The 27563-nt window shown below is 44.2% G+C and overlaps 1 protein-coding gene across 2 annotated transcripts in view; it reads right to left on the reverse strand.

The window, feature by feature from the left end:
* Nucleotides 1-27563, reverse strand: part of rnf152 (ring finger protein 152) — an 80616-nt gene that overhangs the window by 14417 nt on the left and 38636 nt on the right. For both annotated transcript variants that reach the window (XM_034706948.1, XM_034706949.1), the window contains exon 2: nt 8673-8744. The gene's annotated coding sequence lies outside the window, so the exon portion shown is untranslated. The remainder of the gene's footprint in view (nt 1-8672; nt 8745-27563) is intronic.

The raw sequence follows: 27563 nt of genomic DNA on the forward strand, positions 1-27563 counted from the left end.
AGTCATGTCTGTTTTTAATGAAGTGACTTCCACTACAGAGTCATGTCTGTTTTTAATGCAGTGACTTCCACCACAGAGTCATGTCTGTTATTAATGCAGTGACTTCCACTACAGAGTCATGTCTGTTATTAATGCAGTGACTTCCACTACAGAGTCATGTCTGTGGTTAATGCAGTGACTTCCACTACAGAGCCATGTCTGTTTTTAATGCAGTGACTTCCACTACAGAGTCATGTCTGTTTTTAATACAGTGACTACTACTACAGAGTCATGTCTGTTTTTAATGCAGTGACTTCCACTACAGATTCATGTCTGTTTTTAATGCAGTGACTTCCACTACAGAGTCATGTCTGTTATTAATGCAGTGACTTCCACTACAGAGCCATGTCTGTTTTAATGCAGTGACTTCCACTACAGAGTCATGTCTGCTTTTAATGCAGTGACTTCCACTACAGAGTCATGTCTGTTTCTAATGCAGTGACTTCCACTACAGAGTCATGTCTGTGTTTAATGCAGTGACTTCCACTACAGAGTCATGTCTGCTTTTAATGCAGTGACTTCCACTACAGAGTCATGTCTGTTTTTAATGCAGTGACTTCCACTACAGAGTCATGTCTGTTTTAAATGCAGTGACTTCCACTACAGAGTCATGTCTGTTTATTATGCAGTGACTTCCACTACAGAGTCATGTCTGTTTGTAATGCAGTGACTTCCACTACAGAGTCATGTCTGTTTTTAATGCAGTGACTTCCACTACAGAGTCATGTCTGTTTTTAATGCAGTGACTTCCACTACAGAGTCATGTCTGTTTTTAATGCAGTGACTTCCACTACAGAGTCATGTCTGTTTTTAATGCAGTGACTTCCACTACAGAGTCATGTCTGTGTTTAATGCAGTGACTTCCACTACAGAGTCATGTCTGTGATTAATGCAGTGACTTCCACTACAGAGTCATGTCTGTTTTTAATGCAGTGACTTCCACTACAGAGTCATGTCTGTTTTTAATGCAGTGACTTCCACTACAGTCATGTCTGTTTTTAATGCAGTGACTTCCACTACAGAGTCATGTCTGTTTTTAATGCAGTGACTTCCACTACAGAGTCAAGTCTGTTTTTAATGCAGTGACTTCCACTACAGAGTCATGTCTGTATTTAATGCAGTGACTTCCACTACAGAGTCATGTCTGTTTTTAATGCAGTGACTTCCACTACAGAGTCATGTCTGTTTTTAATGCAGTGACTTCCACTACAGAGTCATGTCTGTTTCTAATGCAGTGACTTCCACTACAGAGTCATGTCTGTTTCTAATGCAGTGACTTCCACTAAAGAGTCATGTCTGTTTGTAATGCAGTGACTTCCACTAAAGAGTCATGTTAAGATGATGAAACACCAGAGGAAAGCGTAGGGCCTTTACTGCCCTGACACATGCTAATGGAGCTGCTCCATTCACGCTCTTTGTGGCGTCATATTTCTAATGAAATCCAATATTCAGTCATCTCATGTGGCAGATAAATGCATACTCCAATGATGGAGGTGTTGGTATTAAGCTAATTGCATGTCACTCCTGTGCGTTAGGGTCTGATATGAATCTCATCAGTTTTGTTATAAACATTTCCTCAATGAGTCGAGGCGATATGTGTGATATTTATAGCAGCATAAATGTTCCAGCACAAACAAACATGTCAGATGTATCGTGCTCTCCTCTGAGTTCGGACTGTGCGCAGAGTGCTGAGCCAGCATTTGCATATTAGATGGTGTTCTTATTCCCTCACCCACACGTCCAACGTTTGGACGGGAGTCAACATGGAGTGCATTTAGCAGATACATTTAGAGGAGCTGCAGCCTGAGACTAAAGAGCACAGCCGCTCCTTCACAGAGGCTGCTTTCAACGCTCCGGTCTCCCCATGTGTGTGTGAGTGCGTGTGTGTGTGTGTGTGTGTGTGTGCTAATCCAAGACTCATCAATTAAGTTAAACTGCAGCTCATTTTTCATATACCTTTAATGGTGACTGCACAGGCGAGGAGAACAGTCTGTCCTTGACTGAGGTTACGCTGTAAAGTATGGATATGTGCGTCTGTGTGCTCATCCTCCTTTCTTCAAATAGGCTGTTTGGATGGAGTCCTGGTTTTGGGGTTAAGTTCAGTTTGAATTAAGAGGTTTACGTCAACTTCCTGGTTCAGCACACGGGCAACAAGACTTGACAGCAATCCAATTAGTGCATCTCAATCACCTGATGATGCCTAATGCTCTCTATCAGTCACTCAGAGAGGAACAGGATTAAGAATAAGTCGTCTGCAGAATCATTGAGTCTCTGTTAAATGTACGCTCTCATACAGACGACTCTTCATGACTTAAAGGCTTGTGTTTCGTGCAAAGTCAAGTCTCTATCGCCTCGTCCACACGTATGCAGATCTTTTTTTAAATGTAGTTTTGTTCTCTGCGTTTTGGTCTTACATCCACGCAAGTTTTAGGGAACTTAAAACAGAGTATGGATGGCAAAAACGGAAGTTCAGACAGATGACTCACTTTACTTTAGGCTTCAAGTGTTTGGCCTCTATGCTCCAAATTCATCACTCCTCACATAGCCTTTTTCGACCGAGGCAGTTTCAGGGCCGGCTCCCGGCCGGGAAGACTGGTTCCCGAGTGGCTCCATCTCTTTGCTGGTCTAGAACTGGGAACCGCTTACATCAGGGGCGACGGTCGGGGTTGCCGTGATCAAAAACCCAAACCAAACGTGTTTCCTCCATCGTCCTGCAGCGTATAATAAAAGAGACTAATGGATTCCGAGGCAAAGCAGTGATCGGTCGAGGAGACAAGCTGCCGTTGTCCGCCATAGTTGTTGTTGTGAGGGAAAGTTCACGCGAGCACTGCTGGGAAAAGCGGTCACGTAAATCTGACGTCATGAGGTGCCTCTTCCACGGGCTCGAGCGGGCGGAAAAACAAACCAGCGAGTTCAACCATTCAACCAGCTCCGAACCAGCGCGAGCACCAGCCCGGAAATACAACCCAGTTTGCGTTTGTCGAAAAGAGGTAACAGAGTAACTTTTCATGCAGAGTTGAGGAGTATTTAGATAGGACTAAACTGCCATCAGAGCCTACAGGTGGATGCTGGGAGGAGCAGGGACAGGAAGTCTTGCAGCTTAAACAGACCTCCAAATAAGGATGTTTGGTCAGCTGATAGAGAAGATGACTTGCCAGTATGGCCTGCATTCCATTTTTGGGAACAACTTGGGATGTACCAGTGCATAGCAGTTGTCGTTTAGATCTACTGTGGATGGGTTACGATGGTAGGCTACTAGCTTTTACACGTCTCCTCTGTCCTGTTAGATTTCACTGCATTTTCAAGAGGAAACCTTGCTGTACTACATCAAAATACCACGGCATGAGTTTGGGTAAATCGAACACGCTCCATAGTTTTGGATTCGCCCCTTGGTGCAAAGTTTAAGGAACTTGCTATGGCTTGGCATGCTAACATCAGACTTCCACCAGATCCATGTCATCGATCAAAACCCACCGGTTGAGCTTTCAGAACGCAGCACGGAGCAGGACCCCTGACAGCTGGAGTCATGTGACCGAGGTTTTCACACTGTAATCTCTGAATCAAGGATTCTCCTCCTCCTCCTCTCCTCATCCATGTTGTCTTCCTGGTCCTCTGAAAACCTCTGACCTGTTGACTCCAGGCCTGGCTCCGCTCATCATGACTTTGGTTTGTTGTTGTAGTTAAGTGAAATACGATCTGGTGATAACACAGAGTGTTTTATTCTGAAAATTAACCGGATGTTCTCATTTTGTTTTGGTGAAACCTGACTTCCTGTCCCGCTCCATCTGCTCTGTTGAGATTGATGCGTCGACATCAAGCAAAAGTAGAAGTCTTGTGGAGCGGATCCAGTGGAAGAAAAATAGAAAAATAGAAACAGATTCTGATTCTTTACTTCCAGTAGTCTGTCTGATTCGTCCATGATAATGTAATGTGCACGTAGCATGGTCTCTAATCGTGTCTTTGTGTGCCTGCATGTCCTTGCTGCTGTGTTTGTGTTTATCAGCTCTGTGTTTGCTGTCTGGTATAACTGAGTGCTTCTTTTGTATGTTGTTGTAATTGAGTTTGCTTGTGTATTCAGCACCACAGAGTCTAACGAATGATGCATTGTGTTAGTGAGTGTGAGTGTGTGTGTGGTCTCAGCACAGATGGAGCCCCTGATAGAGGCCTGTGCAGCCGACCACTGCAGGACACATTATGGCAATTTCCAGCCTGAGGAGCCAGCGAGCGTCAGAGCTGGCGGGGGCTGCTGGATGAGCTCGACCCCACGCGTCCACTCGAGCGTGACACGAACGCCTGCACCGCTGGGACGCCGCCCCAAACCGGGAGAGGAAGAGGTGAGCGGAGGACGGTGGTGTTCATGCAGTGCAGCTCTCCTGGTGCTCGGTTTCATTCTCCAAAGCCAATATTTGACTGAGGCAGACCTTTTCTTGACTTAACAGCGAATTCACAAGGGGAAATAAGAAACAAGAGGCAGCGCTGATTGAATTTCCTCCCTGGTTGGAGTGTTCACAAACACACACTGTACACAAACACACACACACACACACAACTTCCTTTACCCACAGACCTTATTTAGCCTCCACAATTGAATTTGTTTAAGGTTGTATTCAAAGGCTGGCCTTCTTTCTCAAGTCCTGAAGAAAGTTTAACCCTCCAACTATCACAGAAATTACTGCATTATAAACAGACATGACTCTGTAGTGGAAGTCACTGCATTAAAAACAGACATGACTCTGTAGTGGAAGTCACTGCATTAAAAACAGACATGACTCTGTAGTGGAAGTCACTGCATTAAATACAGACATGACTCTGTAGTGGAAGTCACTGCATTAAAAACAGACATGACTCTGTAGTGGAAGTCACTGCATTAAAAACAGACATGACTCTGTAGTGGAAGTCACTGCATTAAAAACAGACATGACTCTGTAGTGGAAGTCACTGCATTAAAAACAGACATGACTCTGTAGTGGAAGTCACTGCATTAAAAACAGACATGACTCTGTAGTGGAAGTCACTACATTAAAAACAGACATGACTCTGTCGTGGAAGTCACTACATTAAAAACAGACATGACTCTGTAGTGGAAGTCACTGCATTAAAAACAGACATGACTCTGTAGTGGAAGTCACTACATTAAAAACAGACATGACTCTGTAGTGGAAGTCACTGCATTAAAAACAGACATGACTCTGTAGTGGAAGTCACTACATTAAAAACAGACATGACTCTGTAGTGGAAGTCACTGCATTAAAAACAGACATGACTCTGTAGTGGAAGTCACTGCATTAAAAACAGACATGACTCTGTAGTGGAAGTCACTGCATTAAAAACAGACATGACTCTGTAGTGGAAGTCACTGCATTAAAAACAGACATGACTCTGTAGTGGAAGTCACTACATTAAAAACAGACATGACTCTGTCGTGGAAGTCACTACATTAAAAACAGACATGACTCTGTAGTGGAAGTCACTGCATTAAAGACAGGCATGACTCTGTAGTGGAAGTCACCGCATTAAACACAGACATGACTCTGTAGTGGAAGTCACCGCATTAAACACAGACATGACTCTGTAGTGGAAATCACTGCATTAAAAACAGACATAACTCTGTAGTGGAAGTCACTGCATTAAAAACAGACATAACTCTGTAGTGGAAGTCACTGCATTAAAAACAGAGATGACTCTGTAGTGGAAGTCACTGCATTAAACACAGACATGACTCTGTAGTGGAAGTCACTGCATTAAAAACAGACATGACTCTGTAGTGGAAGTCACTGCATTAAAAACAGACATGACTCTGTAGTGGAAGTCACTGCATTAAAAACAGACATGACTCTGTAGTGGAAGTCACTGCATTAAAAACAGACATGACTCTGTAGTGGAAGTCACTACATTAAAAACAGACATGACTCTGTCGTGGAAGTCACTACATTAAAAACAGACATGACTCTGTAGTGGAAGTCACTGCATTAAAGACAGGCATGACTCTGTAGTGGAAGTCACCGCATTAAACACAGACATGACTCTGTAGTGGAAGTCACCGCATTAAACACAGACATGACTCTGTAGTGGAAATCACTGCATTAAAAACAGACATAACTCTGTAGTGGAAGTCACTGCATTAAAAACAGACATAACTCTGTAGTGGAAGTCACTGCATTAAAAACAGAGATGACTCTGTAGTGGAAGTCACTGCATTAAACACAGACATGACTCTGTAGTGGAAGTCACTGCATTAAAAACAGACATGACTCTGTAGTGGAAGTCACCACATGTGCTCAAAATCACTTTTTCCTTAAAAATTACAAAACAAAACTTAAAAATTGTAAATATCTTTAAGTTTTTTGAATTATTTTTACACTTAAAGCTTCCTAGAGTCAGAAAGCAGGTTTATTTATGTGAAAATATTAAATTATAAGTCCACCACACATCACAATAAAAAAACTGAATAAATAAAAGGTTTTGGGATTATCTGAGGTACCAATCCGCCTTTAATCCTACACATCTATTATTCAAAGACCGACCCAGTGAGAATTTAAATCGTATTTATGTCAGCTGTGATTTGTTTACGACGTTTCTTATGGAATTTAAATTGAAAGGAATGCATTTTTATGTTTTTTTGCAAATAGAAATATAAAAACAAACAGAATAAAAGCTCAAAGGTAGCATTTAGGCTTTTTATTCATCAAACTTCAGGTATTCAGATTGTATAAACTGCAACACATAGGTTTTAGCATCTGAGAAAATGTCTCTAATCATGCAAAACCTTGATTTTTCCTCGTCCGCTCTCTTTAAAGTGTAGCTTTATAATCATGAGAGCAGTCTATGTGTGCAGACTCACATACCTGCATGCATGTGAGAGATGTATTGCTGTTGCTTCCACATTAGCCCATCAATCCCGGGCGAGGTCACGCAGAGTGCAAAAACTCTCATCAGCAAAACAAATCACCGTCCCTCTCCGCTCTTTGATGAAAGACGACTCTACACAGAGGAAAATGTGCGATTTTCACAGCAGATGAAAGAGGTTGAACGCTGTGATTTGTGCCCGCCGGAGGCCTGATCTGCATCTACAGATCCAAAATGAAGATCCTGGAGACCTGAGATAAAGAGGGAACACGGCAGCTCTGCCCCCCCAAAAACTTCAAACGACACACTGACACTTTTAATTAGGCTAATCTGAGAACTATGGAAATGAGGATTATTTCAAAAAACCAGGAACTACAGTGTCAACATTCTGTGTCCACTTTCAGCTCAACGGATCTCATAAACAAAGATGAGAAGTGAAAGCGGTCTTTAGATGAGTCATAACTTTAACTCCGGGCTGTAATGTGCTTTTTTTCCTCTCATGCCAGAAATCATTCCAGGTCTCATTCCTTCAAATGGAGTATATCTCGCTGCAGAACGATCCACTTATTAAATAAGAGAGTTCACTGCAGAGAGGGTGATAAAATTGACTGCTAAGGACAGGCCTCAGGGCTCTGTTCCTGCAGACGAGTCGGCTCTAAAGAAGACCCCAGACAAAATGTGTTTTCTCTGATTTTTTGGGCTGCTCTGCCAAATCCGTGTGAGTTTCTGCATTTGAAGTCAGATTGTAGGCGGTAAATAAGAATCACTCCCAGCGAGGCGGCACCTGAAAAAGACAGGATTCAGTAATGTGCAGCTGCTCAAGTCCATCACGCAGCAGGTGGCAGAACGCACCCCTGACCCGTGTTTCTCCAACTCAGGATGACATCATTCGCCTATCAAGGATCGGCACAGCGGGAGAGTTTGTGAGCATGATGTGAAATCATGTCATGGAAATGTCTGCAAAACAGATTCAAGCTTGAGTTTTGAGAAGCTCAGCAGGTAAACATTCAGGGGAGGGGAAGAAACAGACGATAACACATTCACTACATGCGCTCTCCTCTCTTCAACCTTCACCTCCACTTCACGGCTTACGCCCCGAGCCAACTCTTTCAAGACTCTCTCGCTCAGTTTGAAGCTCAGGCGGGCGGGAGGGTTTTTGGGGATGTAGCTCGGAGACACGCATTGTCACACAGCGACTGTTTGTCATGTCCTCGCTCCCGGCTTCTTCAAAAGACCGGAGGAGGAGGAGGAGGAGGAGGAGGAGGAGAGAGAAAAGAGTGACGCGTTGACGGAGAGGTTCATTTATAGAGGTGCCCTCGAACCGTTCCATGTCACCCTGTCACCGTTAACACCTCAATTTCTTCTCCTGACACTTTGACAACTTAATTATGGGCAATCCCAAATAAAAGAGGCAGGCGACAACATCTACTTCACAAAGCAATCTCTCCCACACACACACACACACTCAACACACAACACACACATGGATAAATATTTTAGGAGGCAAACTAAGATGTCAGGCGAAGAGAATCAGGAACGAGCCTGAGGTAACCGCGGATAAGCCCCCCTGAGGAGACTTGTTTTTATGATGAACTGTCTCTTTTGGAGTCTTTTAACATTTCCTGATGACTCAATTTCACACAATGTCTTAATTTTACAGCAAATACTAAAATGTGAGTGTAGCTTTTACTGTTTCAAATCTCTTTCAGCATCACTACAAAGAGAGAAGTAACACCGGGAAAGTGATGCAGAGGATTATGCATGTTTGAGATTATCTGAGAACTCACCCAGACTGGATCAAACTTCATCCACCTCGGTCCGTTCAGGACTTCCAGCAATAAGAGGACGGCGGTGTCAGCCTGTGGGAAGAAAACAACAATAAGAAACATGTCAGCAACAACTACTGTGAACAAACACCTGAGATGGGACGAGAGAGCTTGAACCCGTTCCTCTGGAGTGACTCAACTTTAACTCTTCCTGTCCCATTAAAGTTACTAACCATAGACCTTTCTGGAGTCCCTGAGCTCCCTTGTCCCGTAGGTTCCTCTTGCTCATTGCACAGATGGCCTGCTGCTACAACTACTACTATCGGTCTTAAGAGTAGGCTTCAAACTTTCCTTTTTGATCAAGCTTATAGTTAGAGCTAGATCAGGCTTGGACCGGCTCTTAGTTATGCTGCTATAGGCTTAAACTGACACACTGGGATCCTGTCTTACCCTTCTTTCTTCCTTTCCCATTAAAGTTACTAACCATAGACCTTTCTGGAGTCCCTGAGCTCCCTTGTCTTGTAGGTTCCTCTTGCTCATTGCAACAGATGGCCTGCTGCTTCAACTACTACTATCGGTCTCACCTAAAGATTCAACAATATCTCAACCAAATCAGAAACATCAGTCAGTCTCAAACCAGCAGAGTGTGATTTACAGTCAAGAGGAATGGCTGCAATTTTTCCACAACCAGTAAAATAATATTCAATAAAAAATGAACATAATGACAAATCTAAAGGTCCAAATATAAGGAATAAACAACCTTAGAGGTCCCAACATGCAGGCCTGCTCATCGTACATAAGTTTCCAATAATAGTATGGGAGGTAGAGCCTTTCTTCTCCTATGGAATCATCTACCAGTCAGGGTCCTGGAGGCAGACACCCTCTCTACTTTTAAGAGTAGGCTTCAAACTTTCCTTTTTGATAAAGCTTATAATTAGAGCTGGATCAGGCTTGGACCAGGACTTAGTTATGCTGCTATAGGCTTAGACTGACACACTGGGATCCTGTCTTTCCCTCTCTCTCCTCTCTCTGCCTGTCTCTTACTTTAACTCTTCCTGTCCCATTAAAGTTACTAACCATAGACCTTTCTGGAGTCCCTGAGCTCCCTTGTCTCGTAGGTTCCTCTGGATCTCTGCTGTAGATTCCTTTTTTGGGTCTTTCTTTCTTTCTTTCTTTCTTTTATTCTTTTCTTTCTTTCTTTACTTACTTCTCTCTTTTCTTCTTTCTTTCTCTCTTTGTTCTTTCCATGTTTCTTCGTCCTTTGTCTCTTTTTCTTTCTCCTCCTCATCTCCCTCTCTTCTCTCTTTTCTTAGACCTTTCTGGTGTCCCTGAGCTCCCTTGTCTCGTAGGTTCCTCTGGATCTCTGCTGCTGTGGACGTTCACTGCTGTGAACTACTACTATCCGTCTCCCCACTATCATCTCTCTCTCTCTCTCTCTCTCTCTCTCTCTCTCTCTCTCTCTCTCTCTCTCTCTCTCTCTCTCTCTCTCTCTCTCTCTCTCTCTCTCTCTCTCTCTCTCTCTCTCTCTCTTTCTCTCTCTCTCTCTCTCTCTCTCTCTCTCTCTCTTCATCTCCCTCTATCCCTCTCTCCAACACGGTCTCAGCAGATGTGTGTCTAACATGAGTCTGGTCCTGCTGGAGGTTTCTGCCTGTTAAAGGAAGTTTGTCCTTGCCACTGTAACTTGCTAAATGCTGCAAAGTGCTCTGCTCATGGTGGATTAAGATGAGATCAGACTGAGTCCTGTCTGGAAGATGGGACTGGATCTGATCCGGTCTTGATGTTGGGTCTTTGTGAATAATAGAACATAGAGTCCGGTCTAGACCTGCTCTGTTTGGAAAAGAGTCAGAGGATAACATTTGTTGTGATTTGACGCTGTCTGAATAAAGATTGATTGATGTGCAGGATGTTCATTAAGCAGCACATCCTTGTGTCTGCTTTATTCAAAGCAGGTTTGAAATAATGCGTCCGTGCTAAAGGTCATAATTCATGCGATGGGTTCATTTCCTCTTGGACCGACACTCGCCTCATCACGAACCTGCACGACAGCTTTCTTCCATTTCATTCAATTATCTGGAGATGCTAATTAAACACAGGAATATCAAAAGCCTGGAGGAGGCTCGAGTACCACAATGAGGCTGTGCACTGATGGAGTGTGTTGATGCTGTTGCCAGGCGATAGAAAGCAGAGAAATCACATGCACAAAGCTTCATCTCGCTGCCAAACCATAATCACATCTGAAACGAAAACCCTTAGAAATGTGGAGCAGCCACGACGGCGTGCAGCATCCTGCATCAATGACAGTAATCCACGGAGAGTAAACAGTCCGCCTGCAGTCATTACAGGGACACACACAGTCCACAATTAGCCTGCTTACTATCTGATCTGAGATCAGCCGCATTAGCAGGAAGTAAGCTCTCTCTATCTCTGCACGCCGGACGAGCACAATGGGTGATTAATACGTCCAGCGTGGACAATAGAGACTCCATCTGAGGTCGTAAAGGATGCTTTATAGGCCTGTTAATGCCAGATCATAATTCAATTTGCTTTATGGGGACAGAGCTGGATCCAGAACTGATTCAAAAAGCTTCAAAATGTTCTGAAAAAAAGAGATGTTTATTGACTTTGACCATCATTTGTAACCAGGACTGATAAACATGTTGTACTTGCACGTCTGGGATCTGTCTCACCGATGAGATACGAGTGCAGATGATTTATTGACCGGTTGATATCATTAGCCAATACCGGCCTATCACAGATATATCAGTTTCTGCTGTCCAGAATGCTGATAGGGAAAAAAACCCAATGCAGAAAATAGATATTTATCTATTCATCTCATTGTTTACAGCAAAACGTCTTCTTTAGTAATCTTTGTAAGATGGGAAAGTTAAAGAGAGGCATCTAATGTTGGCAGTAGAGAGTACAGGATGACATGCAACAAGGCATCGTGGCCTTGAGTTGAACCAGCGACCGCTGCATCGAGGGGTGTGCCTCTGAACAACGGGCTGTAACCGCTAGGTCAACCAGGGCTCCATGAAAGAGGATTGCAATCATATTAAGGCTGATACTGATATTTAAGATGTGCAGGTCAGGCCTGGAAAGTTTGGTTTGAATCTTGCCTCTTTAATTTTACTTTTCAGACACACTCGCTGAAAGAGGAAAAACAAAGACGCATGGCAGTTTTGGTCTTTTCTGATGCACTGGACGGATTACAAAAGAGTGCTGCCTCCACTAAGGTTGTAAAAGTGATCAGCACTTTGAGATTTTTCAAAACTATGTGCTTTAAAAAACACTATATCTGTCATGTTTACATCTGACGGTATTCACAAACAAGGCAGCGCCACACTCGTATTTTCAACAAAAGGAATGAAAAGAAAAGAGGAACAGAGATGAGGTTAAAAGAGAGCGGGCCGGTAAAGTAAACAACATGGAAGAACGAAGACTCTGAAGAACTTTTAAAGACCTCCACACGTCTGCAGAAATATGCAAAAGCATGCAAGCTTTGGGTTGTTTGCAGCTGAAGTCATGCTTCTTCCTGTGTGCTGTGTGTCTCTGCTCTGCCCTCCATCACAGCCTGGAAGAGGTGGCCTTATAATTATTTTTTTAAGTTATATTTTTTGGCCTTTTTGCCTTTATTTTATAGGACAGCTGAAGAGAGACAGGAAATGTGGGGAGAAGAGAGCGGGGGAAGACATGCAGGAAATGGTCGACCGACCGGGAATCGAACCGGCGACCTCTGTGACAAGGACTGTAGCCTCTGTACGTGGGGCGCTTAGACCGCTAGGCCACTAGCGCCCCAGCCTTACAATTTAACATGCAGGAAAACCCTGTACAGAATTAACACACTGACCTGTGAGTGGTAACAACACCTTCATCCAGCACTCATTCAGCACTGTTTTTCATACTATGTATGTTTTTCAATAACCTGGTGCAATATTATCTGTGCAGTAACTTACCTTACTATCTATTCATCAGATAGAAGTGTACATAGTGTGTATATATTTGTAATATTTGCCATATTTCACTTTATTCTATTTTTATTTCATCTCATTTTATTCTATTCTATTTTGTTTTATTTTATTTTATTTTATCTAATTTTATTCTATTCTGTTTTACCTTTATCTTTACTATTATTATTCTTACAATATTTTTAGCTATGTTAGTAAATTGTTGTATTCCCCTTTCCTGTGTTGTAAGCTGCTGTAACAAAATAATTTCCCACAATGGGGGATCAATAAAGTACATCTTATCTTGTCTTATCTTATCTTATTGTATCCAACTCTGAGCAAAAAAAATGACTTGAGTAAAAATAATGCTGTGTGTCTCTGCTCTGCCCTCCGTCACAGCCTGGAGGCGGCTGCTTTATAATTTAATATGCAGGAAAAACTCTGTCAAGAGTTAAAATAATGCTGTGTCTCTGCTCCATATTTATCAATCAATTACTCTCTCAAACAGGAACCTTCATCTCCTCGCTCCTGTTTCATGTCCTCTGAGACTTCCTGATAATTCCTTCATTTCACTAAGTTTTTATAATAATCCCAAATCCTTTAAAGTACAAACCAATTAAGACTTTTTAATCCGTCTATTTTAAGAGCAAATTAAATCCTAAAAAAAAAAAAGAAAGGGACGACTGTGGGATACAGACGCACAGACTGTGGGATACAGAAGCAGAGACTGTGGGATACAGAAGCACAGACTGTGGGATACAGACGCACAGACTGTGGGATACAGAAGCACAGACTGTGGGATACAGACGCACAGACTGTGGGATACAGAAGCACAGACTGTGGGATACAGACGCACAGACTGTGGGATACAGAAGCACAGACTGTGGGATACAGACGCACAGACTGTGGGATACAGACGCAAAGACTGTGGGATACAGAAGCACAGACTGTGGGATACAGACGCACAGACTGTGGGATACAGACGCACAGACTGTGGGATACAGAAGCACAGACTGTGGGATACAGAAGCACAGACTGTGGGATACAGAAGCACAGACTGTGGGATACAGAAGCACAGACTGTGGGATACAGAAGCACAGACTGTGGGATACAGAAGCACAGTGTGTGGGATACAGAAGCACAGACTGTGGGATACAGAAGCACAGACTGTGGGATACAGAAGCACAGATTGTGGGATACAGACGCACAGACTGTGGGATACAGAAGCACAGACTGTGGGATACAGACGCACAGACTGTGGGATACAGAAGCACAGACTGTGGGATACAGACGCACAGACTGTGGGATACAGAAGCACAGACTGTGGGATACAGAAGCACAGACTGTGGGATACAGAAGCACAGACTGTGGGATACAGACGCACAGACTGTGGGATACAGAAGCACAGACTGTGGGATACAGAAGCACAGACTGTGGGATACAGACGCACAGACTGTGGGATACAGAAGCACAGACTGTGGGATACAGAAGCACAGACTGTGGGATACAGAAGCACAGACTGTGGGATACAGAAGCACAGACTGTGGGATACAGAAGCACAGACTGTGGGATACAGAAGCACAGACTGTGGGATACAGACGCACAGACTGTGGGATACAGAAGCACAGGCTGTGGGATACAGAAGCAGAGACTGTGGGATACAGACGCACAGACTGTGGGATACAGACGCACAGACTGTGGGATACAGAAGCACAGACTGTGGGATACAGAAGCACAGACTGTGGGATACAGAAGCACAGACTCTGGGATACAGAAGCACAGACTGTGGGATACAGAAGCACAGACTGTGGGATACAGAAGCACAGACTGTGGGATACAGAAGCACAGACTGTGGGATACAGAAGCACAGACTGTGGGATACAGAAGCACAGACTGTGGGATACAGAAGCACGGACTGTGGGACACAGACGCACAGACTGTGGGATACAGACGCACAGACTGTGGGATACAGAAGCACAGACTGTGGGATACAGAAGCACAGACTGTGGGATACAGAAGCACAGATAGAAGAAATCATTCAGTAACAGCTGCAGAGACCTTCAGAGGAGAGAGGGAGGCTGGTCCGGTTGTAAAACCCACATAAAAAGGACGTTTAACGGAGCAAATGGAGGACTAAGTTACAGTTTTAATAATAAAGGTTGTAAATTAAAGCAAAGTAAGCGTGAGGATTTACTGTTTGTGCTGTAAACTGCAGAGTGAGAGTGAGCTTTCCTGCTGCCAGGCCACCTGCTACACTCCTGATTGAGAAATGGCTGTGATGTCTTCCATCGGCTATTTTCACACCCTTCCTCCCCCTCTGCCTCCCCCCTCTTCCTCCCCCTCCGCTCGTCTCTTTTAGTGAGACGGACAGCTCTGAGGGTGAGGACACGTTTGACGCTCAGCCAAGGAGAGGAATATTTCACTGGGACTGATGTCGGTGTGGACGCCTCCGGCTGGAGGAAAAAAACCACACACGGGTCGATGGTCTGATTGGCACGTCGCTGTCGAGTCACGGGTCAGATCCTCCTCCTCTGACGGACGGAGACAAAGCCAGAGAGACGGACCACATACTGATACTACAGGTGCCGGAAGCCTGGTCCTGATCTATATTTATCTAACAGGAGTAACCTCTCAGTGAGAGTGCTGACAGCTGAACAGCTGGAGGAGGAAACTCTGAAATACGGACTAAAGATCTCAACCAAATCAGAAACATCAGTCAGTCTCAAACCAGCAGTTTAAGAGAAGGAATAAACAACCTAAGTGGCCCCAACATGCAGGCCTGCTCATCGTACCTGAAGTCTCTAAAAGTAGTATGGGAGGTAGAGCCTTCAGTTATCAGGCCCCTCTCCTTTGGAATCATCTACCAGTCAGGGTCCAGGAGGCAGACACCCTCTCTACTTTTAAGAGTAGGCTTCAAACTTTCCTTTTTGATAAAGCTTATAGTTAGAGCTGGATCAGGCTTGGACCAGCTCTTAGTTATGCTGCTATAGGCTTAGACTGACACACTGGGATCCTGTCTTTCCCTCTCTCTCCTCTCTGCCTGTCTCTCACTTTAACTCTTCCTGTCCCATTAAAGTTCCTAACCATAGACCTTCCTGGAGTCCCTGAGCTCCCTTGTCTTGCAGGTTCCTCTGGATCTCTGCTGTAGATTCCTTTTTTGGGTCTTTCATTCTTTCTTCTATTCCTTTTTCCTTTCATTTCTTCTTTCATTTGTTCCTTCTGCCTTTCTTTCAGTCATCCCTTCTTTCTTTCTTTCTTTCTTTCTTTCTTTCTTTCTTTCTTCACTTTTTACTTTTCTTTTTTCTTTCTTTCCTTCTTTCTTTCATTCCTTCTTCCTTTCTTCTATTCCTTTTTCCTTTCATTCCTTCTTTCTTTTGTTTGATCCTTCTTTCCTTCTTTCTTTCTTTCTTTCTCTTATGTTCCTTATTTCTTTCATTCCTTCTTTCTTTAATTCATCCCTTCTTTCTTTCTTTCTATCTATCTTTGATTCCTTCTACCTTTCTTCACTTCTCACTTTTCTTCTTTCTTTCTTTCTCTCTTTTTCTTTCCATGTTCCTTCATCCTTTATGTCTCCTTTTCTTATCCCGTTCTTTCCTTCTGTCATTCCTTCCACATTTATTGTCCTCTTTTTCTTTCTTCTCCTCTCCCTCTCTTCTCTCTTTCTTAGACCTTTCTGGAGTCCCTGAGCTCCCTTGTCTCGTAGGTTCCTCTGGATCTCTGCTGCTGTAGACATGCCAGACTCCAGCTGCTACAACTACTACTATCCGTCTCCCCACTATCATCTCTCTCTCTCTTCATCTCCCTCTATCCCTCTCTCCAACACGGTCTCAGCAGATGTGTGTCTAACATGAGTCTGGTCCTGCTGGAGGTTTCTGCCTGTTAAAGGAAGTTTGTCCTTGCCACTGTAACTTGCTAAATGCTGCAAAGTGCTCTGCTCATGGTGGATTAAGATGAGATCAGACTGAGTCCTGTCTGTAAGATGGGACTGGATCTGATCTGGTCTTGATGTTGGGGTCTAGACCAGCTCTGTTTTTGTCCCCTTGTCGATGTTTGCAGAGCGTGAATCAGCTTCAAACTTTGTAAACAAATCCCAAAAGGATGAAATTCTCTTTAGCTGCACCGTGGCTTCATTATTCTCACAGTTAGCACAACATTTCATAGTTTTCCTCCAATCTTCCTCCACTAAACGTCCCCACGTGTCGCCGAATAAACAGCCTTTGATATCCCTGCATGCTGATCCCCGGCTGTCTGGCGCGCTCGCTCTCTTTAAAGGCAGCATGGCGTTGGTGCGTCTGACAGCTGAGCGGGACCCTGTGATAGCGGTAAAAACATGGGGGACCACAACAGAGGCGCCGACATCAAAGCCCTGCAGCACCAACACACACACTCACACACATTTACACATGCAAAACAGGACGTTTGCTGCAGATTACTCAGGCTGCTTATTCATGAGTACTTACACGGGCGAGGTTACGAGTCATGCACATGCATAGTGCTGCTCTGTAATGACTCGCAGAGATCATTTGTACATGAGGGAGAAGAAAGAGAGCGACTCTGAGCATCCTATCGACACTCACTTAAGATAATGGGCCTGTAGGGAGGATATAGATTGGAGGATGAATCTGGGAGCTTGTGTTTGCAGCTGAATGGGCAGACACGGCAGATAAAGGGCTTTAGAAAGGGACACTACAGTACCCGCAGTGGCTATTTGTCAGGATTAAAGCTGGGTGGTGTCTGTCAATGTGTGTGTGTGTGTGTGGTTGCAGAGTCAGGTGTTGTTCATTACCCCCGAGGTTGTCAGGGAGCCGGAGCGCCAACCTGCGAGGACCCAGGGGTCATGTGAGGTCGTGCTTTCATCCCTGATTCTGCATGACCTCATGGTTGGATCTGAACATGAGTTTTCTTTACTTATATACATTTAAAGAAAAGAGTTTAACTTCATTGTTTGTGTTTGAAGCAATGGAGTCGAAAAAGTTGCGATTGAAAAGCACAGAGGTGTTGTTTTCTATCATGGTGGCAGCAGGAAGCAGGAAGACACTGCAGCAGCTAAACTACGGTGTGCCACAAGGGACAAAATGGCACGTGATTGAAACTAGTTAACCCTAATCGCATCAGGATTAAAACCTGGTTCATACTTCAGCATGGAATCTATACCTGCGTCTCTGATCCGTCACAGGATCCGATAGGTTTCTATTCTAGTCAATGTGTTAACTTCCACTGGATCCGCTCCGTCGCATTCCGGCTGAGTATCTGATCCTGCAGGTCGGAGTCCTCCGGATCAGATACACAAGACTTCTATTGTTGCCGGATGCCGGAGCACGACGCATCAATCTCAACAGAGCAGATGGAGCGGGACAGGAAGTCAGACATCCGGTTAATTTTCAGAATAAAACACTCTGTGTTATCACCAGATCGTATTTCACTTAACTACAACAACAAACCAAAGTCATGATGAGCGGAGCCAGACCTGGAGTCAACAGGTCAGAGGTTTTCAGAGGACCAGAAAGACAACATGGATGAGGAGAGGAGGAGGAGGAGAATCCTTGATTCAGTGATTACCAAGGGGAAACCTCGGTCACATGACTCCAGCTGTCCGGAGGTCCTGCTCTGCGCTACCCTATGAAAACGCAACCAGTGGGTGTTAACGGACGAGAGAGCAAGGAGACGGACCACAGCGGATCTGGTGGAAGTCTGATGTAAGCATGCAAGGCCATAGAAGGACTTGTGGAGACGTCAACAAGCAGATAGCCTACCATGTTAACCCATCCACAGTAGATATAAACAACAACTGCTAAGCCCTGGTACATCCCAAATTGCTCCCAAAAATGGAGCGCTGCCTTACTGGAACGTCGTCCTCTCTATCAGCCGACCAAACATCCTCATTTGGAGGTCTGTTTAAGCTGCAAGACTTCCTGTGTCCGCCTCTGTCCCTGCTCTTCCCCAGCATCCACCTGTATGCTCTGATGGGATGCTAGTCCTCTCTAAATACTCCTTAATTCTGCATGTAAAGTTACTCTGTGAGGAGAGATAAATTCGGAGCCTAGAGACCAAACACTTTCAGCTCAAAACAACGCGAGGCGTCCGTCTGAACTTTCGTTTTTGCCCTCCACAGTCTGTTTTTTGACCGGACTGCAGCGGATGGGCGAAGGATCTGGTGTAAGTCTGATGTAAGCATGCAAAGCCATAGAAGGACTTGTGCACGTGTGTGTTGAGCGACTTCTTGAGAAGTAATTGTAAACATTGCTCTCTAGACTTTGCACCAAGTGGGAAAGTGAAAACCAAATCCTTCTAGCAGACGTTGACAGACGAGAGAGCACGGTGCTGGACAGGACACGGAACAGAAACTGGTGATTTGACGTGCATAGATATCGCAATGCTAGGGTGCGAGTAGCCTGATGGTTATGTGAGTGCACCCCATGTATAGAGGCTGATGTCCTCTCTCTCACTCTCTGCTGGATTTTCAACTCCATCCAGCATCTTATCTCTCTACAAATGGCAAAAAAAGCCCATAATGAATCTTTAATAGAGAAAGAAAGAGATCACACTGCCAACTAGTGTTCAGGTTGAGTATTGCAGTGTGACCCAGACTTTCAAATGCAGAAGTATGAACCAGGTTTAACGCCTTGCCTTGACAGTCCTACTTCCTGTTGGTGCATTTGCAGTTTTTGAGTTGGGATGATTATATCCTCATATTACAATTTTTTAAATTATCACTGTTATGATGACCTAGTTTCATTTTATACAGACTCAAATGCAATAAAATGTTTGTTTTTTTGGTACAATTTAGAGAAATTTTGTTGAAAAAGAAGGTGCGATTTAGGGCTTTGCAGCAAAAAGAGTTAAAAAATAAGGATGAATGTGAAATTTTCAAAAGATCCCATATTGCACATCAGTAGTGTTCAGTACAAAGAGGATTTTGAGGAGCTGTGGGTGTAAAAGAAAAGTTAAAAAAAGAGGAGCAGACCCAGAGAGCCTGGTGTTATTGTCTTTGTTTCCACATGAAGTGAAAGACGCCCTTCAGCCTGCACAGACTTCAATCAGACACCATCACTGACAAACCCATGATTACCTCCCTCTACATCTCCAACACCGCGCTCTCCTGAAGCATCATCTGCCTCTTTGAGCCTCCACACACACACACACACACACACACACACACACACACACACACACACACACACACATGCTGCCTCATACAAGAGCCCTGCAGCAGAATCAGAAAAAAGACAAATGTCAAACAGAAAACACACATACTGTACACACACTCAGCGCACACGCCTGACCTTCAGCATCGTCTCCTGAGGCCAAACATGTGAAAGGCTACCTGTGTTCAAGCAGAGATCCCTGACGGCCTCCTGCACATGCTTTCAACCCACCTCTAATGAAATTGGTTCGGCTTCACAATGCTCTCTTTCTGCGCTGATTCAGCCGCGGCAGGAGGAAGAAAAGGAACAATCTGTTTCCACCGAGCCGCCCGACACTCACAGCTTTTAATTGCGGCCGACGACATTAAAGAAACATCATAACGCGAGCACGCACGCAGGAAACACGCTGTCCGCCGCCTGCAGAGGTTACAAAACAATGTTGATATTGTGCAAATAGATTGAGCTTGGTTTTAATCCGGCACTTCCACCTCCACACTGTGACACAAAGCTATTGTGTCAGATGAATTCATTACAGGAGCTGTCAGAGCAAATCTCATTACAGACCAAACAGCAATCAACACATCAGCGCGGCGTTAAAGCCAGCGAGAAAGAGCCGCACCATTCACTCAGTCTTAAATTAAACCGAGGAGTTTAGTTAAAGGTCTCCAATAATTGATTTATTTCACATTTCTGAGCAAAACAATTTAACATCCTGTTTCCAGCTTCTCTAAATCCTCTGGTTATATCAGAGTGAAGTGAGCATCTTCCACTTCCACTGCTGAGAAAAGCTGAGACGTGGACATTTTATGGCTAACCTCTTTTTGGTTATTCAGTAAAAGCCTCAAGATGAATCAACAAACGGATCCCTGGCTGCAGAAGGAAACGTGTCGGCTGGAAGATTTCATTTGGGTGTGCATGTTAACAGATTAGATCGTTCAGCGGCAGGAGCAGCGAGTCGCACACACGTCTCACATCCCGGAATCTGAAGAGCAAGAGGCTCGGCTTTTTTTCCTCCCCACAGATCTCGGCCAAGATACTCAGATAAATGTTCCATAGAGGGCTGGAGTGGCTGCATGAGCATACAAAATAAAGTATGGTGGTGCTCCCAGAATGCTTTTCAAAGAAAAAGCCTGATTCCAAGAGACTCTCCTCGTTTTCACACAATGCTTTTATTCTGAAGTTGCATCCAGGACAGTTATTTGGCAAAAAGCTCCTTACTCGACATTCAGGTGAGCTTTTGTTGCAAAGCAGTTGTCCTGCCTCATGTTGGCTGGGAAAATAACATCAGGTTCCTCTTGTGCAATCTCCCTCTCTCTTTGCATCCATCTCTGTGCCCCTCTCTCTGCTTAGCTGGTGTCTGGTTTAAGGTGCATTTCAACCAAGAGTTCCAGGGTCTTTTAGCCCCCAGAACTGCTGTACCCTGAACTAAAAGGTTCCTGGTCCCCATTGTTGTCTGCGTTTCGACCACGGGCTGAAGTCCTGGGTAGATTGTGCAAATCAGGCCAGTGACGTATGGAGGAAATAAAACTGAAATGCACTACACCACCAAAGACGAATGCCATTCATCACAGATGACACCATAGAAGCAGATGGACAGGCAGGTATCATTATGAGCAACACAACAGTTAGCCTGTTAGCATGAAGAGACTCAGCTGGTCTGTTTTAGATGGTGCTATATTTCATCACAGATGGATTCACTGAATCAACACGTGAGAGGAGATAAGCGCGAGTAGCAAAGAAGTTTCAACACGGCTTTAAAATCCTTTTGAACTCAAAAAGCTGTGGCAGAGATCGGCTGGTGTTTTGGTTTAAACGGTGACCCTGTTAACTGGAGACTCTCAGCCGGATGCATCACTCATAAACGTATTTAGACGATCATTAAATATCTGATGAGGATATTTTGAAATCTTAATAAAAACTAAACTAGTTTGCATTCCCAGGAACTCCCTCTGTGTTTCAACAGCTGTGTAAACTCCACAAACACTGACACGTTCAGCTGAAGGTCTCCAGTTTACAGGGTCACTTTTAAAACCGGAACATCGGGAGGAGAGACGCATTCACGGTGGGCTGAGAGAAGACTACTGTTACAAGCTGCTAAATCAAGAGAATCACAGCTTCTTCTTTTGAAAAGTACACACACATACAAAAAAGATAGAACAAATAAAAACTAATGAAAGAAAGAGAAATCAAGAGAATCACAGATGGAAAAAACAATGGCTGTGATTGATTTTTGGAAAAATGATGAAAAAAAATTTTGAGAAAAAAAATTTGAAAACAAAACAAAATTTGAAAAAAAAAATTTGATTTTTTTTTTTTTTTTTTGTCAAATATTTTTTTTGAAAAAAAATTTGACACATTTTTTTTTGACAAAAACAATTTTGACCCAAAAAAATTTGACAAAAAAAAATTTGACAAAAAAGTTGACCCTGTCGAAAATAAAAAATTTCGGCAAAATTGAAATTGTGCTCCGAAAGCAGAAAAACATGAAAAGAAGTGAAAATGTTTTGCCTGTGGTTAAAAACATAGGAAAAGCAATGAATGAAACAACACAAACACTGACACGTTCAGCTGAAGGTCTCCAGTTTACAGGGTCACTTTAAAAACCGGAACACTGGGAGGAGAGACGCATTCACGGTGGGCTGAGAGAAGACTACTGTTACAAGCTGCTAAATCAAGAGAATCACAGCTTCTTCTTTTGAAAAGTACACACATACAAAAAAGATAGAACAAATACAAACTAATGAAACAAAGAGAAATCAAGAGAATCACAGATGTGTGTGATGTTATTGTGGACGTCGAAAAACGCCTTTATACTTCTATTAATTCTAAGAGGATATTTACTACATGATGTAAGGAATAAGAGAATCTTTCTTTCCTTAGCCTTCTCATTTCCTCTCTTTGTTTGTCTTGTTGGAGACTCTGCCCACCACAGCTCCATGACATATTAAGACTTAAAGTGGTTGGTGCTACACTGACTTGATTGACAGCTGTCTCTTCCTGTCACCTTCATCAGCAGCAGGGGTTTCCAGTAAGCCAGCCTGCTTCAGCGTCATACAGACTACTTCTGCAGCTGATGCTCCAAACCCTCAGAAAAAAAGACAGCCCAAACTGAACCAACAAGACAGCCCAAACCAAATTCCCCCCCAAAAACAAAGGGCCCAAACCAAAGCCTCAGAATCCAGGGTGCAGTTTGGAAACAGAGGGGCTGACAGTGAGGTGGTTCGGTGTACAGGCAGATAAATAAATAACCTCTCACAGACTCGACAGCATTCTGGTTTTGCTGCATCTTTCCATCACATTTACACATCACACTCTGTTCTCTGACAGCAGCACAGGTGTGCATCCACTGCGGCGAGCAAAATGAGCTGCGGTAACACCTGGTGCTGCATTTTGCATGGTAACCCTAAATGTTAATGACTCGAGCAGTTGGTGGGCAAATTGACGGGATAACAAGCTCTGATGAGGCCCGCCGAGTTAATCAATGGCGGTGACATCTGAGGAGATGACGGTGAAGGATCCGGAGAAATCAAGAGGCAGTCAGTGAGAGGTAACAAGGACCCGGAGCACTGTCAATGTAGTGCACAATGCAAACTCAGCAAGAGAGCCGAACCGCCTCCAGCACTGAGGGGGGAAAAGAAAACACTTTTACAGGGTCAAAGTCGAGCGAGATGCGCCGACTCCCCCCGTGGACAAACATCTAGTACTCCTCAATATGGAAGCAGATGGAGAGGAGTTTCACAGCGGGGGAGTCAGTGTGCCACAGAGGTCATAAATCAGACGCTCAGCATCGTGTGTCTTCAGTCAGGCGGAAGAGTCAGACTCGACATGTTTCAATCACCGGGACAACAGACGAACTGACAGCGCAGGGGTTAGAAAAAGCCCAAGGCAGCGAAATACCAGCACCAGCTCGAGTGAGATATGAGACACCTGAAAGACTGACACGTATCAACCTTTGAAAAGAGACAGGTCTATCACTTTTTAATGCATTCCCAACGTGGCACAGACGGCAGCTTGCTCTTTGGCCTTTTACTGCAAAACATGAGGATGTAGGTGAAACCTCGGGGTCACTGCAGTCCAGTTAGCAATATTCAAACTGCAATAAAGCAATGTGACAACCAAACTAGTCCTCTAAGGATCACAATAATGAATGAGCAACAGTCAAACAATGAAGAGTCACAGCTGGTTTTATTTACAGACACAATTACCCCCATCATTTTGCAATTTATGACGTTTTGATTTGAGAACAGGGAAGATTTAGAATGTGTGGGAATTTGAGGGGACTATATAAGGGCGGTTAAATCAATATACCAGTCTAATTATGTACCTACATATGAGACCAAACTAATGCTACACACTATAAGTAATAGAAGCAGAACTCACTGCATTTCATGTCGTATTTATGCAGCATAGCATTGTTTGTAGTGTATAATGTAGAATGAAACATGCACATTGACCTCTCTGGGTCAGGGCTGTAGGTCATGTATCCACACAGCAGTGTTAACATGCTGTCACACGTGCAGCACGGCAGAGACGGCCTCATGAATAAGCTTTCATTGGTCCCATCAAGAAGCCCTTTGCTCTCTCCATCTGAACTCTGCCACAACAAAATTTACTGGAGCGCTCACATCTGATCAAAGCCAGAAGAGAAAGATGGAAATTTTCCCTGAAAGCATTGTTGGGTTATTAAAATATGAAAAAGATAATTCACTGTTTGAAGATGAAAGCTGAATCTTGACCTGAGAAACAGTTGTTGAATACACAAATGTCTCCACTAAAAGCTCTTTCTGCAGGATTCAATCGGCTCCATGTAAGCTTTGAAAATCCATTTGTGAAGTCCTCTGTGTGCTCAAAAACTTTTATACCTGAGACTACAAAGCCAACTCTGTTTACTAAAGAGGAGTGTGTGATTCAGCTGAGGGTCTACAGAGAGTACTGAATATCAAAATGTTGCAAAGTTTGCTGTTTAAGTAAAGGATAATAATAAAAAAGAGCCCAAACCGACCCCCCCCCAAAAAGAGCCAAAACCTACCATCCAAAAAAAGAGCCCAAACCTAACCCCCCAAAAAGAGAGCCCAAACCTAACCCCCCAAAAAACACCCCAACCCCCCCACCCCCATCAAAAAGAGAGCCCAAACCTAACCCCCCAAAAAGACACCCCAACCCCAACCCCCCCCCCCCTAACAAAAGAGAGCCCAAACCTAACCCCCCAAAAAGACACCCCAACCCCCCCCCTAACAAAAGAGAGCCCAAACCTAACCCCCCAAAAAGACACCCCAAACCCCCCCCAAAAAAGAGAGCCCAAACCTAACCCCCCAAAAAGACACCCCAAGCCCCCCCCCCAACAAAAGAGAGCCCAAACTTAACCCCCCAGAAAAGACCCCAACCAACCCATCAGAAAACCGATCCCACCCAAAAACAGAGCCCAAACCTAACCGTCCAAAAAAGAGCCAAACCAACCGTCCCAAAAAAAGAGCCCAAACCAACCCCTTAAAAAAAGAGAGCCCAAACCGAACCCCCAAAAAAGAGCCCAAACAGACCCCTCGTAAAGGGAGAGCAAAAACCAACACCCCAAAATAGAGTCCAAACTGAACCCCCAAAAAGAGAGCCGGAACCAACCCCCCAAAAAAAGAGAGCGCAAACCGAACCCCCAAAAAAGAGCCCAAACAGACCCCCCAATAAAAAGGGAGAGCAAAAACAGATACCCCAAAAATAGAGAGCCCAAACCGCACCCCCCCCCCCCAAAACAGAGCCAAAACCGTACCCCCAAAAAAGAAAGCCCAAACCAGCTCAACAAAAATAGAGCTCAAACCAATCCCCACCAAAAAAGAGAGCCCAAACTGACCCTCCAATAGAAGAGCCCAAACCTAACTCTCCAGTAAAGAGCCCAAACTGACCCTTCAAAAGTAGAGCCCAAACCAACCCCCCCAAAAGAGAGCCTAAACCAACAGTGCTCAGTGGTAGCCTAACAACCTCAAACACTGCACTAAAGCTAGCACACAGAGTTGCATTACTCGTCCACTGTCTCTTATGAAGTGGTACGTAATAACTCTCTGGATGAATCGGGCTGCGATGATTGCACCTGATGCATCCCTTTGTGGCCTGGAACAAGTGGGACACATTCATCTGCATCATCTGAAGAAGCCTTCAAAAATGGGACAGCTGTGATGACGTCCGTCCTTCAAAGTGGGACACCGCTCATGTTTCCTTGAGAGCAAACAAACTTAATGTGTGTTTCTGTGGACGGAGTCCTCACTGCCTTATTTCTGAGGCTGAAAATGTGAAAAACAACCCCAGCAAATCTACAAACCCTCATCTCTGTTCATTAAGGCCGGAACCGTCTCTCCCTCTGCGGTCTTAGTTTGGGATTTAGTTTGATCAAATGGGTATAATTATACATGAAAAGCCTGTCTAGTGTGGAATTAAGTAAACACAGCCACAGGAGATGCAAACACTCATTTCAAGGCCAAGCGCGGACATCCGAGCTGCAATCCAAGAAAATCCTGCCTTTGAGATATTAAATAAGGCGAGAGCAGCCGGAGAGAGAGAGAGATGTGCTTTATTCCCTCAGAGGGACCGAGGAAAAACTCGCCTTCACTTCCTGATTCTGTGACCTGCAGCGTGCTAAATGAAACTCCACCTGTCCCCGGCTCACCGCTGTTTCCCACCTGCGTAGTTTTCTGCGACAATGCCTGGAAACGTTATTTATTTCACAGGGAGGGGAGCGAGGAGAGGGTTTGTTTGATCCAGCTCATGCTTTCACCCGGGCCACCTGAGGAGCGGACAGATTATCATCGGCTGTCTGAGAGGAAGCAGAGCAGCAGGATCAGTCCCTAACCCGCAGAGGTCGGGCCTCTGGATGCAGATAAAGAGCTTCCTTTAAAAAACACCTCGTGGGGGGAAAGGAGAAGCTGCAAAGTGGCTCTATAAAAACAGAAAGAGCACCTTGGAAAACACGCCTTATGGAAGAAATCTAACACAAATCATTCTTCCTTTTTAAGAAACAATCAAATAAAGAGAATCTAAGAAACTGTTTAACTTCAAATAGCTGCCGCCCAGGACTCCAGCAGGATTTCACTTTTAAGAAACATCAAATCCTGCAAGGTGACATCAGGTAACGGCAAACACAGCGCGCTCGTGTTTGCCGTCTTAAGTCTTTAAACCAAAAGAAGAAAAGCTCCAGGAAGCGCAGAGGTAACACATCTGACGCTGGCACATCCAGCTTTCTCTGGAAGGACATCTTTCTCACAGCTCCCGTAAATCCAATTCATCCTTTTCCTGTGAGCGAGGATGTGTTCACAGCACACGCCAGAATTTGATTTGGAGGGAATCCATGTTGACTCGGTTAGTGGAAATGAATGAGACCACCGCCGCGCTGTAAGGCAGATAAACTGGCTGTATTTCCATTTTAAACTCTCTCTAGTGCGGCTTTAAAAAGTGGGTTTGAATTCCTGCCAGGACGTTTTTCAAACATTTACATTTTGATGTTCGGTGTGTGTTCAGATTCTGCAGATGTGCCTCCTCCTCCTCCTCCTTCTTCTTCTTCTTCTTCTTCCAGAACATTTGTGTAAAAGTGACTCAGACATAAAACACACTGACTTCGGAGCGTCAGAGAGTCACTGATATGCTTCCTGGATTTGCTGCCTTATTAACTACATGGACATCTGTTATCTGACTGCACTCGGACATATGTGAGGCTTTAGTTTGCCATCTTTACTGGAGAGTCTGCCAGATTGTGCCGGTGTCTTCATATGGAAAACAAGCACACTGAAAAGATGAACAGATATTTAAGTTTAGGGAAAAAATCAGCCGAAAGATTGATACTC

This window comes from Notolabrus celidotus, chromosome 17, assembly GCF_009762535.1.
Source record: "Notolabrus celidotus isolate fNotCel1 chromosome 17, fNotCel1.pri, whole genome shotgun sequence".
Lineage (NCBI taxonomy): Eukaryota > Metazoa > Chordata > Actinopteri > Labriformes > Labridae > Notolabrus > Notolabrus celidotus.